This window comes from Leptidea sinapis, chromosome 17, assembly GCF_905404315.1.
Source record: "Leptidea sinapis chromosome 17, ilLepSina1.1, whole genome shotgun sequence".
NCBI classification, from domain to species: domain Eukaryota; kingdom Metazoa; phylum Arthropoda; class Insecta; order Lepidoptera; family Pieridae; genus Leptidea; species Leptidea sinapis.
Window position 1 is genome coordinate 489,699 of NC_066281.1, and position 17,021 is coordinate 506,719.

Consider the following 17,021-nt stretch of genomic DNA (forward strand, 5'->3'; position numbering starts at 1 on the left):
CTTAACCCCTTTTGAACTTAACCGGGGTGATGAAAGTTTCATAAGCAAATTCCAAACGTGAACGACGTCACAAAAAAAAGGAATGAAAAGCACAGTATCAGCTCGACCTATTTGACCGTGTGCAACGTAAAGCAACGATCACTTGTCGTTGCGTAGAGATGTCGCTTCATTGTGTGTCTCCTACCGCATTTATCACAGGGAGTGTTCTGAAGAGCTGTTTAACCTGAATCCTGTAGGTGCCTGTAGGCACTGAGTGAACTTCACAATTGTAGTCCACCCTAAGCCCGCGAATATTGGTCGATCAGGTTTCCTAAGGGGTTTCCTTATATTCTATTTGGGTTTTGTGTCAAGTGATTAATTCGTCTAAGCAGCCTATATATGTAGAATATGGCGCAGAGCTGAAGTAAAAGTGAATCACAATAATGGTTGATAATGAAAATATGAGTGAATTATCTTGTTTCTCATCTAAAGATCAGAGTCAAATCAAACGCTCGTAAATTTGCGTTGGGTCGAGAATAGATTTTACCGCGGCGTATGAATGTTGTTATAATAGAATACTTTAAAGCACGTAAAACAATAATTAATTTAAAAAGAAGTGTGTTGGCAATATTCCATCATAAAATTATTTCTAAAGATACGGCTTCGCAGAGAATGCATTTTTAAAGAATATTAACGGAAAATGTAGAAATAATTCACATCGTAACTTAGAATACCTTGCTAAAGTATCGAAAGGATTTTGAAATATGAAATCTTTTTGCATGTTTAATATGTGTCAGTATTGCCTATATTTGCCTTTATTCATGGTTTCAAAATTTCAATCGCAGACAGCAAACACTGAAAATATGTTGGTCTCAGTCAATCTTTGTGCCTTTTGGAGACACTTGACCCGTGGAGCCCAGAGGCGCAGAGAATACACAAAGAACTATCTACGCGAATCAATATGGCTACTGGAAGCCCAAGCGCTGGCAGCTATTTCGGTCAACGGATTAGCCTAGCTATCCAAAGCGGAAATGCTGCCAGTATTCTCGGTACACTTCCTCGTACTGATAGTTTTAACTTCATATAATCTTATTAAGTATGGAAATATAGTTTTAAACAATCTTTTGAATAGTTAAACAATATTTTGCGAGTAAAATTGAGTATTTTATAAGTACTTATTTTAATGTACAACATTTATTAATAACATCCAACAGAGTTTAATAAATGCGTCTCTTTCCGGCAGTCAAATTATTCAAACAGCTTTCCAGAGTTTTGTTTCCATCAATATGATATTCCAATAATATGACCACAAGACGTTCATCAAGTGATAAGCAATTTTATAGTGCATTTTCTAAAATTAATAAATGTGTTAGTTCACTGGGATAAATAGGATAACGAAAATATTTCTATTCGAAGAAGTATAAGTGATTTTATTGCTATAAAAAGAATCCATTCAGTCAATTTTGTAAAAACCTATTCACTGTTGAATTTATGTAATAATTAGATTGGTAGGTTGAATAATCTGGTAGCAGTTTCATCATAGAGTGATGGACGCGACAGGTGAGGAATGCTCCGTCCAAGAGATGTTGTGACCATTGTGGCGTTTGAGTGTCGCCAACATTATTGATCTATGGTTTCTAATGATTCTATTTCAGTGGTAACAAACTGATGTTAGCTGATGAGAAGCAAAATTTAAGTGTGACCTACACTAAGATTTTATTCCCATAAACATATGAAAATGATTTTCTTTTATTGTATTCTATAACTTATAGTCCAAGCCGAAGATGGGCAAGCAAGAAAAAATTTGTATCTTCTTACGTCGTGGAGTGGGTTAAAATGAACTCTTTTTAATATAAGAGAGACTCACATGATGGAAAGTGGTGTGGCAACCACCCATGTACACGAAAAACCAGATGCAAACCTTAAGGGTGGTGAGTATGCTCTTATCTTGAAGGTCCCTAAGTCGTATCGGTTCGGGACAACTGCAGCCCATAATTGATTCAACAAAGTGGCTGTGCGAAGTTGTCGTTGCAAACATTAATCTGAAGGAAAAAGTTTGTGTGTTAACTAATAAGAAACCCTTTTGTCGTATCAATAAGTTGTATCGTATAGTTGTAACGTATAGTTGTAGTAGCTCTTCCAAAACACTCTCTGAGTGCCTCACCTAATCGGACTACTGAGACGATTGCCAATTCCGCGGTCACCTGGATGGCAAAGCCAAATTGGCTTAGAACTAAATACCTATAATAATTAATAGAGCAAGGCAATACTTCAAGCCGGCCCAAATTATAGTTCTCTACAAAGCTCAGGTTCGTTTGACCACGTGAAATGCAGAGCTCCAATTGTCAGAGCTTTGTGAACGGCCTGATCACTTGGTGTTGCGTAGAGTGCACTGTGTGTATTAATGCATTTATAGCGGGGAGTGTTTTTTTGAACAGCTATATGACCTGATTCCTAACGCCGAATTCACCTTCGTATGATACCCACAATCTTAGATATCATCCTTACTAGATTAATACAAAGAATGACGGCAAAAGCAAGTGGATTAATGTTTCGTATTATATACGTCAAATATTTCACATGACATGGTCACGAGCCGAACCCTCAAAAGTCGGTTTTCTTCAAAAGTTTATAGTTGTTTTCCCGTGAACGGTACACGTCCACAGTTGTGATCGTGTCCCGCGTGCATCAAGCGTTAACCATCAACCAGGGTCCTGTAGATCAAAATGCGGAGTAGAGAAGAGGTGAAATTCCCTCTACCAATGCCAAACTCACATCTTCTGCTGTCAAAATGAGTGCGCGTAGAGAATCTCACTGTAACGTAGCGATGTCACGCTGATCGTCCACATTTAGCGTGACATCTTTTGTAGAAATGTCACGATTCTCGAAGTTTTGTCAGATTTTATTTCACAAGTGAGAGCCCACCTTTAAGCTAGACACTTACAATAATTACCTCAACAGAGATAGATACTTGGGTAGATACTTAAAATATCATCCATATTTTGACGCACAAATAAAAAATAAAAATAGACTCTACGTCAACTGATAATATATAATAGTGATGTAACAACCGTGACGTGAGCACATAATGGACCAATACGACAGCATCGAATCATGGTAGAGATAAAATAAACTGTTGCCAACACCGTCTATATATAATATAATATGTTTTTATGTGCGTCAATGCGCCTTTAAATCATTGGGCAGTTATAGCTGTAATTAATGCGTCGGTGTTATCATTATATTTAAATATATCATATTGACATATTCTAAAAATAAATTTAAAACATTTTTATAATTTTTGTTGTAACATTGCGACACAGTAAATCGGTTGGCGTTTATATATTGTTTCAAATGTCCACTATAACGAGCAGGAATTGTTGAAAGTAAAAGAAACTTTGAACATATTAATAATTAATTATAACAATTATATTATTAATCTGCTTTTAGTCTACCTGTTTTTTTTATAAGGCTAGAAACAAATATCAATTATTATTTACTATTTCAATCTAGCCTGACATAATTTTTCTTCGGTCTGCTGTATTAGTCTCTTGCTATGGCTCTTTTTAGGCGCCAGCTGAACGAAAAAAAAAAGATGTGTGGACCCGACAGAAGCAAAAACTTCATTAAGACAAGGATAATAAAAAGTACGTAATAATAAAACGAACGAAACGCCACAGTCTTATTACCCACGAAATAAGTGTTTAGCGAGTCTAAAGACAGTTTGTGTAAAGAAAATCAGTTTTCACTCCATATTTTTATAAATTTATTTCAGGGCTAGTGTTTTCATATCATCATTCTAATAATTGCAAATTTAATTAAATTATTATAAATTAAATTTTGTTGGTATATCGATTGTACTAATATTTAATTATTAGTAGAATAACTTAAAAATTAAGGATTCCGTTGGTAACAAAATTATATTGTCTATAGAAACAAGATCCTTATAATCGGATCTTGGTCAGGTTTGTGCTTTAAACGTAAAGTATTTGACGTTTGACTATTCTATTATTTTTGCATAATTTCATAGATTGATAGATAGATTAATAAATTGATACTTGATATATATATTGATACTTGATTCTGATAATATAATCAACGCAAATAGGGAGATGTTTTTCTCATTCGAGGCCTAGCACTTCAAGATATGATTAACAAATGGCTCTTAATGTCTAATTTAGATATTGCTGTGACCAGAAGTAGAATTACACTAAAACTTTTTATGATCTAGTATGATAGGGACTACAGACGTGTTATGGTAAAAATAAGTTATTTAATGAATTATTTATCTTGTACCTTTTTTTTGATAGGTTCTTTGCTAAGTACTTATGCATTAATAGTGTACTGAGTCCTGTTTGTGTATGCTGCCATATTTTTTTATCTAAATAAATAATTTCACGTATAAACGTTTGTGAACCTCTATATATATGTTACCGTGAACTATGTTTAATTTTCCTCCAAATTACGATTTTCATATGAATCTATTCACGGTCCAGTATACGTAGTAGAAATTGTAAACGTCATTATAATTAACAGCTCGAGGTAGAGTTTACGGCGGCTTTACCGTCTCTAGCGGGCGTGCCACAGCTCGCCTGTGTAATTACGGCTTTATTACCAACGGATACAACTCGTAAATACCAGTGCACTTCAATTTTCAGTGCAACTTTATTGTATTACTATGTTTTTTATTATACTCTTAATAGTATCGAGTATATAATATTGTTGGTTATTTTAACGTTCTTTGTTTTGTAACGTCGTATGATTATAAACAGTTTAAATCATTGTTATTTTATAGCAAAACTCTTAGTGAATTAAATTAAGAAAAACTTAAGAAAATACAGACTTCGAACATACGTTGCATATGAATTAGATATCAAAATGAATTGATAATAGACTAACATGTTTATAGCAGTAATAATGCGAAATATATTGGCCGCAGACAGTAAATAACTACCAACTATGTCACAGTTCTCATCTCTGTTCTAGTGCACCCTAGCATCAGCTCGAATCATTGGATCGCGAGCGTCGCAGAGCTGCTAGAATTGTCAGGGTAACGTGCTGCATTTATGACGGAGAATGTTCTGAAGACCTGATTCCCATCACCGAATGCAAACAGCGCACCATACGCCATAAAATTTGTCATCCTTATCATCTGGATGTTCCCGTCCCTCAATAGTTCGGTTTCCGGGCAAGTTTTCTTCCAGGTATAATTAAACTAAGTAATGAACATCATTAGTCAGTATTTCAAGTCTGGTGTGACTCCAGGTCACCAGACCTGGATACCTTCAAGAAAGCGTGTTCATTTCTTACTACCTTAAAAGTAAGGTAATGCTTGAATTCATCTGGTGTTCCACGAGACCATTGGTGACCACTAACTATCAGGTGACGCTTATTACGCCTAATGCCATAAAATATATTAAAGTATGCACGTAAAAAATTAAGCTGGATGAAAATCACCATGACGTAGGTATAGAAAGCCTTTGCATGGACTTCTAATTCAGTGCTGATTTACAATTCAACTTCGGATAGATGAGAAAGTGACCTTTAAAATTTGTGTGAAATTCGTCAGTTGTTTACGTTTTTGCTGACAATGTCAACAGAGGATTCAGTGTACTATTTTCGATGCCATTTATTTCACTTAATTTAAAAATAAATTAAATAATGGCCAAATAATTAACCTTGGGTTATCTGTACTAATTATCTTTACATCAAACAAATTACGAGAAAAGTACTCTTTAGCAATAAAACTTTCAGTATCGTGCAGAACAAAAGCGCTGAAAAGCATTATGGACGTGAAATGAATCAGTCGCCACTTTAAACACATAAAAAAGCTATTGACTTGACCACTGCCAAGACGGTTTTAACGGTATCAGGAGCATTTTATTCTTAAATGTTTTTGTGAACACATAAAACAACATGTCGTGCTGTGCAAGCAATCAACATTGCACGTATTCAGATTACAACAACATCTGTTCTTGCTTATGGTATATAAATAGCACTGTGTCGGGTCTTTCTAATATCTTTCGATCATAGTTAAATTTTATAGTGGTAGCAAGGTCATCATAATAATAATAAACTTTTCTATGCGCCTTACTTTAGAAGTGGTCAAATTTTTCATTATAGCTCTAGCAAAAATTTTACCAAAATCACGGTTTGTATGTAGCGGTTTAGCTTAAATCAATAATTAAATAAATAGTTATTACAATGAATACACAAATGCACCATTATTCTGTGGCAATAATACAATATGTGGTTAGTAAAAGCACCATAATTCCAAGGAATAGGAATAAGACTCTGCCGTCACTACCGTACGTCATTGCCGTCTTTTTGGAATAGTTCGATAAACAATTATATCCATTAATTGTTTCCAGATTACGGCAAGCCATAAAATTGGATATCTCCTTTTTTTTGAAGTAGGTATAGATTGTTTTGTTCATGGTTGAGGTTCATTGAAAAACGGATATTCTTTGAATCTGTGAAGTGTATTGTATACCTAATGATGGAATAACGTGAGTAGCATCAGGTCATCCCGAACTCTATTTTACTTTTACAACTTTTGTCTTTGGGGGGAGGCCTTTGTCTAGCAGTGGACGTCCGGCTGATATGAGATACGTATTGCCTTCAATCTATCTATGAACATAGAGAGATAAAAGGCAATACTCATACGAATTTGAGAATTCAAACAAAATTTGTCTGTTTTTTATGTCAATTTAATACTTTTTTACTAAATGATGTTCGACAGAATATACAATGCCAAATTGCTCCTGTTATAAGAAATACATTATGTACGTAGCATATATGAGCTCCAAGCAAAAGCTTATGAAATTGGGAATAGCTTCCAATACCAAATAAACATTATATAGGAGGCACGGTATAAATAAAGAATTATTATTGCACTCCTTGCTATATAAACCAAGAAGCTGTCTCACATTTGCTCTGATAAAATGTTATTTAAAAGCAACAAGGGCTACTTGGTGGAGACAGATCAAAGGCGTCATGGGTAGATGTAATCTAGTATCTGGCAACCCACAAAGAGCTACGAAGGTCCCAGATAGTCAGAGCTATATTATAAATACTTTATGAACTCAATTGACGATTTATTAGTTTCGTTACAATTGTTAAGCCAACATCGCAAACGATCTTGAGACGCTCTATCAACACTTGCCATCAATGCTTTCTCCTCGAACTAAAAATGATTCATTGTTAGGCCGAAATAGATCTGAAAACTATTTATTTTCCGTCACGAATATTGTACAAGAATTCCACTTGCTGGATATTTTAGCTTCGACGGTAGTTATTAAGAAATATATCTATGGAATAAAATAGTAAAAAAAATAAACTTAAGAAAATAATAAACTTACTGCTTAATTGCTTTTGCATTTTGAAGAAAGACGATTTTTGGTCGAGAGGGCTTGCTTGATCTCCAACTTCTCCTTGGCTAAAATACGATGTGGTAAAATTAGGACATACCCATTGTAGCGATAGGTTGTAGGACACGTGTCATTATTAGTTTAGTTTGTTGCACGGTTTAATAAATTTCACTTAAAGTACTTTTAGGTGGACGATGATATCTGGCTATGTTTTATGCTGCCTCCTCTTTCTCGTGATATAATAATATAATATTCAACAATTTTTTGGCCTACGCACAAAGTAATATCATATAAAATAAACAAAGCGATAACCAATCTAATAAAATGTTTTGCCCTGTGCTTCCCCGTGGCGTAAAAAGAGCAGGGGAATCCCAGGCCCAAGGGTGTCGTAAGAGGTGACTAAGGGTTTTTTAAAAGTGGGAGAGTGACGCTGCCATTTTATAACATCAGCATAATCGAGCCAGACTCGTCCGGGTTACTTACCACACTCGCACAGAATACCGGCGTGAAGTAGCGGCCTAGTGCCGCTATTTTTCGCATGGGTTAGTGTCGAGGACCAGTGGCCTTCCCCCCTCCCCCAAAGATTATGAAAGGATTTCTTAAAGAGATAGTACCCCAGGATGGTACCCCTCCCCGAGCATTCTTGCCCGGGCTGCCCCTCGTATTCTGGGGAGGGCACAGTACCACGCATATCAAAGGACAATCAGGGCAGCAACACCACGGCACCCCGCTCCACGCTTAATGTGGACTTTTGTAACATCAGGGGAATTCACTCGGACGGCGCAGCCTTGTGTTTCCTTACGGAGACGCAGTTATCTCGACCTAGTGATACGTCATATTTAACGTACCCCTCTACAAAATTGAGCATAATTTTTTGCCTTATGCCGGGGTATGTTTGTACGTTAGGGAGGATATCTGCTATCACGTCTCGGCAATTTTGAGGGTAGGGACCTGTCTACTCTCTGACTCCGCGTAGATTTAGAGGACCGCGTCCGCATCTATGCGTGTGTCTACAGGTCCCATAGAGGTAACGCAGAAACCGATCATCTCATGGGCTGTGTTCAAGCGGCAATTGACGACCTGCTTGCATAGATCCTCTCCGCTGAAATCGTAGTGGGTGATTTTTACGGGCACAATGTCGAATGGCTTGGGTCACGTACCACAGACTACGTAGGGAGTCAAATCAGCATTTGACTGCAAAAAATAGGCGTATCAAACTTGGGTTGCGGAGCTGGGCTCAAAGGATCCGAACTGCAAAGTTCTAAAGAGGAAATATAACCGTGCCTCCAGATTATTTTAGCAGCAAATCGCCCGTGCGCAATCGAAGCACGTTGTCAAAATCGGCGAGTAGCTTTCCAGTTACTCGACTGCAACACGCAAGTTCTGGTCGTTGTCGAAAGCTGCTCTTGGTAACTTCAACCAGCCGTCCATACGGAAAAAGAGAAAGCCGATCTACTGTGCGCTGTTTTCGCCTCCAACTCGACTCTTGATGACAACGGAAAAACACCGCCGACCATCCCGCGGTGTCAGAGCTCAATGCCTGAAGTACAGTTCAGACAGAAAACTGTTCGGCGAGCTCTGTTTTCGTTGGACGTCAGGAAGTCAAGCGGGCTCGATGGCATTTCTCCAAAGTCCAATCGTGCTTAGAACGTGTACCTCTGAGTTGACGCCGGTGCTAACGCATTTATTCCGGCACTCTTATTCAAAAGGCGTAGTCCCTGACTCATGGAAGTCAGCCCTTGTCCATCCGATCCAAAAAAAAGGAGACAGTTCGGATCCGGCAAACTACAGGCCTATTGCTATTACCTCCCTGCTCTCCTTATATTAGATAGCAATTATAACTGGAAAGTTCAATGTGATACAGTGGCATGCAAAATAAATAAGTTTCGCTTTCGCTTTAAGAAGACTCAGACAAACTGTATCCTTTAATGCTGTACTTACTCCATACCACGGTTATATTGCGCTAGTTTTACGGTACGGGTTAGTACTATGGGGAAACTGCACTAACATTTAAAATGTTTTTCTGGCACAAAAAAATATATAAGAGCTTTATGCAATGTCAGTCCTCTAGAATCGTGTAGACCAATATTCAAAAAGCACCGTCTGTTAACGCTAACTGGTCTAAATATATTAGAAATTAGTATGTTTATTGAAAAAACATGGTGAACTTTTTAAACCAGCAAAGAACTATTCCATATTAGGATTAAGAGATCTAACTCGCTTTTTGATGCCATACTGTAGAACAGCCCTTCATAGAAATAACACAAATGTTATGTAAATTAGGGTCATTAAAAAATAAGAAAAAGAATATTAGAGAGATGCCTAAAACAATGCATAAAAAATTAAAATTATGGCTAATAGACATATGCTTTTATAGTTTACTAGCTGACCCGGCAAACGTTGTTTTGCCATATAATTTATTTTTAGTGTTCACCATTTGTTTCTCCGACGTATTTTACAAATACAACTACTATGAAAAAGTATTTTCATTTTTGGGTTAAAATATACTATCTATATATATGACACTCACAAATTTTTTAATTTCTATTGGTAACAGAGTTTTCAAAATCGGTTTAGTAGATCCAGAGATAAAGGTCTGCTCTGAGATAATGCTCTTGTGATTCCTCTGGTGTTGCAAGATAATGTGGGCGGCGGTGATCACTTAACAGCAGGTGGCCCATACGCTCTTTAGTCCTCCTTTTCCATAAAAAAAGAAACCCCTCTAGAAAATTGTGATAATGATTTTAAATGAGAGAAAGTGTTTTCTTGTTTCGTCAAGTTTGCAACGATTTTATATTATTCTGCGATTCGGGACGGGGGCAAATCCAACAAATTAAATATCATGAAAATCAGACCAGCCGTTCTCCAGATTTAAGTGTTCGAACAACTGTAATTTGTAATGTATGTTAATTTGTTCTAAGAATTGTTATGATGATTTCACCAATAGGTATTATAAAGGCTATGATTGTAAGAATAGATAGGTACGGATGTATGCATATGATGGTTGATAGTAATTCTCTTATTTCAGTCAGCATTCACATGTAGAATTTGCGATTTAAAAACGCGTGAGTAAGTCACGCAGAGGCCATAGGAAAAACATGGCATGTCTAAATGTATGTCTGCTTCATTTAAGGTTTGACCTTGCGATTTGTTGATAGTCATTTAAAATGTAAATTAATAGGAACTGCAGGCGTTTAAAATTAATAACCCCTCTACCCGCAGTAATACGACTTCGCGCACTCGGTTGTTTATCATCATCGTCATAACTCTTACCTATCCAAATATTTGTTCAAATAATGTAGTATAGACAGAGACTATCTACTTTAAATATCTGTTATGTAAGTATGATTCTGATATGTAAGCTATATTCTTGTAAAGTTTTAATAAATCCATACATCCAGACGTCCATACATTCTAACAAACTTTCGTGTTTATAATATTGGTAGATACATCTATGGAAAGCAAGAAGGTAGGGCTGAGATTTATACAGGTCCATACATCCAGACACCCATACATTCTTAAAAACTTTCATATTATTATTTATGTAGATACTTCTTTGGAAAGCCTGAAGGTAGGGCTGAAATTTTCACAGGGTTATAAGATTAAGTTTAGTATGTATCTATGTATTGGATGTTTATGGGATTTTAAGTTTTTTCTATACATGAGGCACACTAAAAATTTTGCACTTCTAGCTAATCGGAACTATTTTTATTTCGAATGTTATATTTTTTGAAACGTTGCAACCTTCTTAGTAATAAAAAAAACATTTGGCGGGAAATCATTTGTCAATTGTTTTTAACACACATCAAAGTTCTACATACGCAACGAAAATGGAATTAAATCGAAAAGATTTTACAGCGATTATTTTTATGAATTTAAGAGGTCTCTCTCTCCGCAAGACTGTGGCGCTCGTCTTCAAAATGCTTTTGGGAGAGAAGCACCTCGCTAGAGCACCGTGAGTCGATGGTTTGATGAATTTGAGAGAGGTCGGGTTTCTTTACATGACGAATTTTGTGAAGGGCGGCCTTCAACTGCCATTAACGAAAATAATGTGGATACTGTTAAGCGGCTAATCATACATCATGACAAGGCGCAACACACGGCCAACACAACTAAGTCATTTTTAGCTTCCGAAAAAGTACAACAACATCCATACATACATACGTACATCACACATCCTGCACATAGCCCCTACCTACCCTGTGATTTCTGTATTTTCCCCAAAATCAAAGCTTTGATAGCGTTCAATCAGCACGTAGAAAACATGCCTTCAGATCTGTGGTCCTCCTGTTTTAAAAAATAGTTCGATCATCAAGATAAGTCATAAGATACTCAAAAGGAGTTTTTGGTTCGTACGTTTTGTGCATCCGCCTGCTTCAAATTTATTTCAGTTCACTATTTCGGTAGGTAGGACTTCTCGTTTGTACAACTAGAATTGTAGTTGAATCAAGGTTTGTTATAATAAGCGGAATATTTTGCGTATTTTTCATGTATCTGTGCCAAAACTTTAAAAGCCATTAATAGATGTGTACTTCCCAGTTGACAGTGGCTGGCTGAAAATAAACAATGTAAGCTTTCGGGAATAGCTGTGGTCACAAATAGAGCTTGCGAGCGCGACGTGTCCTTGGTCAAAGTTGTGTTGCCAGTGGAAATATTATGTCATTAGTAGATATCACAGGGAATCTGGCAACCGCTTGTGTGCTACCTAAACACTGGATAAACCTTGAAAATGTTGGGAAGTTATAAAGTGACACTTTGTTCACGATCATAATGTTACTCGAGTCTTCCGGTTGTTAAAATGTGGACATTTTCAATGAAGATTTATTTTTATTTCGTTATCGCGCTTAAACTGTGGCAGACTTGTTCGCACTTATATTGATTGATTTTTGAAATGAAAAAATTATATTATAAGCAACGGATCGGTTGTCATTAGGTATACATACTTACTCTGGCCATAAATAATGTTACAATTAAAAATAAACAAAATGTTATGCGTATATATTGGTAGCAATTAAACAGTTTGTGTTACATTGGTACTTGCCACTTCTTTAGTACCTTTTGTAAATAATGTCGGCGACAAAGGAAAAATCATACAAGTTACTGGAAGGACAATGCACCAAATAACTGATGCTATAAATTATTGTGAATTATTTCGTCTTAATAAGGGACACATTTATCTATTCCGAAAATGTAAATGGATTTTCAGCGGCAAAAACATTTTTTCTTGTTACAAAAAATGTATTACCTGGTTAAATTGAAATTGCTCTGTTTACTCTCATATAATTTGCAGTTAGGTACTAACTTACCTTTATAGGATTAATTCTATTATGCACGTGTATGTTATATTCTGGTTTATGGCCGAAGAACGATGTACCTACTCGTAATAAGGCTTGTGTGTTGAATATTTCAGTATGTATATATAGCTAGTTTGCCATAAATACTGAAGGAATTAAAAAAAAGTTTTCTATTGCAATTAACATTTATTACATTAACAGTCTGCTAGTTTAATACATAAATATAAAACAATTTAAAATACAAAAAGCTTTTTCAAAGTGTTCCATTGGCTGCAATACAGTACTTTAAACGTTGAGGCCAGTTATCAATAGAGGCACGCAATCTTTCGATGGGAAAATTCTTCACTGCCAATCGTACCGATTGTTTTAGGGACTCCAAATTATCATGCCGTTAAGAACAAGCTGTACTCTCTAAAACTGACCATAAATCATGATCCAGCTGATTTAAATCGGGACTAGACGATGCCCAGTCTTCAGCTCTAATGAAGCCCGAAAAGTTCGTTTCCAACCAAGACTGCGTAGATCAAGCTTTATCACCCGGCGCTGAGTCTTGCTGGGAGGACCATTCTTGGCCTTCTCAGGAATGGCATCTAGATACACTTGTGCCGATGTTTTGATACCTTTTTCACAAAACTATGACTCAGTCACTCCTTCATAGCTAATAACCCCCACCCCACCAAACCATCACTGAACTCGGATAGTGTCCACGTTACACTCTGTTGACTAATTGGGCTTAGAATTTAATTAAATCCTTGGAGCTTTGAGTATAAATACGGCCATAATGTTTGTTAAAATGTTGCTCAATCCATCCATAAACAAAAATTTTCTGTGAGCTCCCTTTGCGGACCGCTAAAGTAGTTGATTCGATTTTACCACCCTATTCTTTTTTAAATTATCAGTTAAGAAATGACCAGTACGTCGCTTATAGGCTGCAAGTCCTAAGTCATCTTTTAAAATACGCTACATGGTTCTAGGTACTATCTTCATCAACCGAGAAAAAAATCTTTTGATTTCGGACAGGATTTCTTCGAGTTCTGTCAATTACTGCTTTAACCACCTTTTTCGTATGAACACTACGTGGATGACAAGATCTTTTTCTGTCACAACCAGAGGGGGTCTCATTGTGCCTTTAATTAATAGCCCGGTACACAAAAAATTTACTAAGCGTATGGAGAGTTTTAAAAATTGCATTTGGCTCCATACCTACTTTGTGTAACGCAATCACAGCGATTCGGTTCTCTTTATCACTTCACTCAATTTTAATATCACAAAATATTGTACAATGTTTAGGCGCCAAAGTGAGAAAACTCAATGTACAATCATATAAAAATGACAGATTCCAAATTCAAATGTAATCTTTTGTTAATTTTGAATTGTAATAATAAAAAGCTGCAAAGTATGGACAGACTAAGTAGATTGTATTTAGTTTATCAAATTAATATGAGAATATGATATATTCATATAAACATACATATAAACTTAATAATAATATTTGATAATTTGGAGTTACGAAAACAATCTGTACGATTGGCAGTGAAGAATTTTCTCATGAAAAGAGCTTTCTATTGAAAACTTGCCCCTACGTTTAAAGGACTGTATTGCAGCCAATGGACACCACTTTGAATAAGCTTTTTATATTTTAAATTGTTTTATTTTTATGTATTAAACTAACACACTGTAAAAGTAATAAATGTTATTTGCAATACAATTTTTTTTTCTTTGTTTCAGTATTTATGGCTAGGATATTGAGGTTTTGAAAAAGAGGTTTGCAACTTACACATTGTTTAGTATTTGCGAGCACACGAATACGTTTTTTCTGTATAGTAAAAAGTTTATTAATCTACACTGTTGCCCCACAGCATGACGCCGTAGTTTATATAGCCATACCTGTGCGCGGAGGCTTGATTTAAACTTGGAGTTTTTAAACTTGAAGATTATTTTAGTTTAGTTTAGTTAAATTGCTATAATTTTAACTCCTTTTTTTAAATATGTGATTTAAAATTAACATCAGAATCAATATTAATTTCCAGCAAAGAGAAATTATGAACACATTCTAATTTTGTTTTATTATACGTAAAATTTATGTCTAGTACATTTTTTGTTTTGCATTAATTTAGTTGTACTGAAATTGATCTCTAAATTATGATCGCTTAACACTCCTTTACTTTGTTTATATTTGTTTCCATTTTTCATTGAGTTTGCTACTATTTATACAAGGGAACACAACTGTCTGCAAACAAACACAATGTACCTACATCAATAACTTTTGGAAGGTCACTGATGTAAATAAGAAAGAGGACACATCGGAGTACGGATCCCTGAGGAATTGAGTCCCACACCTGCTGGACCTGTTTTTGTTACTGTGAACGATTGCTGAGAAAGTAAGCAAACCACTGAACTGTACCGCGCAGTTTCATATGCTTTCTTCAGGTCAAATAAGATTCCGATCGCGTATTTTTGATTATTTAATATATTCAATAGTTTATTTATATACGTTGCCAGAGTTTAGAGTCAAGCGGTTTTTCCTAAATCCATTTTGGGCCTCATCGAGAATTTTCTATGTTTGGCAAAAGTAGTAGAAGAGGAGTATTATAATGGTTTAAACATGGATGGGATCACATTTTTTTGTCTTTTTTGTGTTTTGGTTTTATAATTATTTTCAGAAGTTCAGGAAATATATCCTGTATCTATCTATCTATCCTTAAGAAAATGATATATTTATAATTAAAGTTACTGACGCAACTAGTTCTTCGGCACATTTTTTCATAAGGTTTTAGTTGTTGTAGTAAGTCGTGTCGTAGGCGTAAGAACATGGAGAGCAGGGAGACATATGACTGGCCGCGCGGGTATCACTCCACACACCTGCGAACAATTATTTAATAATTTAAATAAATATATTTAAATATTATTATATGTAAACCTACGTATGTAGAATGCAACAACCGCAAGATCTCCTAATTGCGTTCTCTACACGAGGCACCCTTAGGAGTTGTTGACTCCTGAACTCTGTAACCAGAGTTCTCGCTGCAAAGTCAAAACATAGCGGTATGGAAACGTAAGATATTTATTCATAGCATTTAAATACAAATTGAGTGAAACAATTATGTCACTTTACGCAGCTTTACGCATAATATAAATAAAAAACAATAAACAATCTAATGAATTAGTCACTAACTTACTTAAATGATTCTTGGTGACTAGAATCGCTTTTGACCGTATGATGCTACCATTTCAGCTACCGAGAAAAAAAATAATGTGGTATAATATATACACGTTAGAAACTCATTATGTCAGACAGCAATCAACTTCTTAAGACGACGATCGTCATAAAGTTCGTTAGATTTAGGTTAATTGACTATTTGCGTTCATTCTAATGACGACAAAATCTTTGCGTGGGATTTCGTCACAGCATTTTATTATTTTCGTTTTTCTTACGCTCTGACTGAAAATATGACTATAACTCATAAAAGTAACTGTAAATTATACAAATATAATGTAATAGACAAATATAAAATATATGAAATAATCTTAGATAATTTATACATCTACAATAGAGCCGAGATTGTAAGGCAAAGCATTATTTTAAAAAAGAAGATAAGCAATCCTAATTGACAACAGACCAGGTTTATTACTTTAGTGTGGACAACAGCAGCTCTAAAACTCGAGATACGTCAGTCACTTTGTTTTAGTGTGCGTGCGTTGCTGAAAATAGAGGCTAACAGTGCGCCGTCTATTTAGACATATAAATTATCTAAGGAAAAAATAAGCTCCTTCACACCAATCAAAAACGAGTTGGGTGGTGATGGTGAAGATGAGTTGTCGAAATTAATTAAAAATAGATTAGGTTAGGTTATACCAGTTGGAGGTTTCTTTTCACAGCATGACAGCTAGGTGGGAAAGACAATAAACTTACAACATATCTAACTTATAGACAAAGTGTGCGAGAGAAAAGAACGTCTCTAACGATGATACAGCAAGATAGAAATAGGTGAGCGAATCTCAATAGATTATTATAATTATAATAATAATTATTATTAAGATGATTAAGTATTAGTAAATCCGTTTAAGTTATGAAAATTGACACAAAGTAACGGCATCTGGTCTAGAGTAACGACAAAGTCGAAAAAAAAAACAAATCAGTAATTTAAGTTAGTAACTTTATTTATTTACGTTAAGGAAATAGATACCGCACTACCTAAGAACAATAGCTTCTTTTAGTATGGCAACTATTTCATTATTATGCTTGTGTGCGTTGTATCTTGACACTCAATGGCATCTTTCGAATTTTGTTTCTTTCGAACTTTATTCTCTTCGTGTAATTATACATTGAAATTAAATTAATAAAATGCAAAATACTGATGATATGTGATCTCAGTTT

General features: G+C 35.4%; 1 long non-coding RNA gene across 1 annotated transcript; it reads right to left on the minus strand.

Annotated features, from left to right (window-relative positions):
- Window positions 1-7,381: 7,381 nt before the first annotated feature.
- On the minus strand, window positions 7,382-15,945 carry LOC126969114 (uncharacterized). The gene is made up of 3 exons (XR_007730352.1): window positions 15,823-15,945; window positions 15,382-15,505; window positions 7,382-7,417 (listed from the first exon to the last, which is right to left on the minus strand). It is a non-coding gene; the product is annotated as an uncharacterized LOC126969114 (long non-coding RNA).
- Window positions 15,946-17,021: the final 1,076 nt, after the last annotated feature.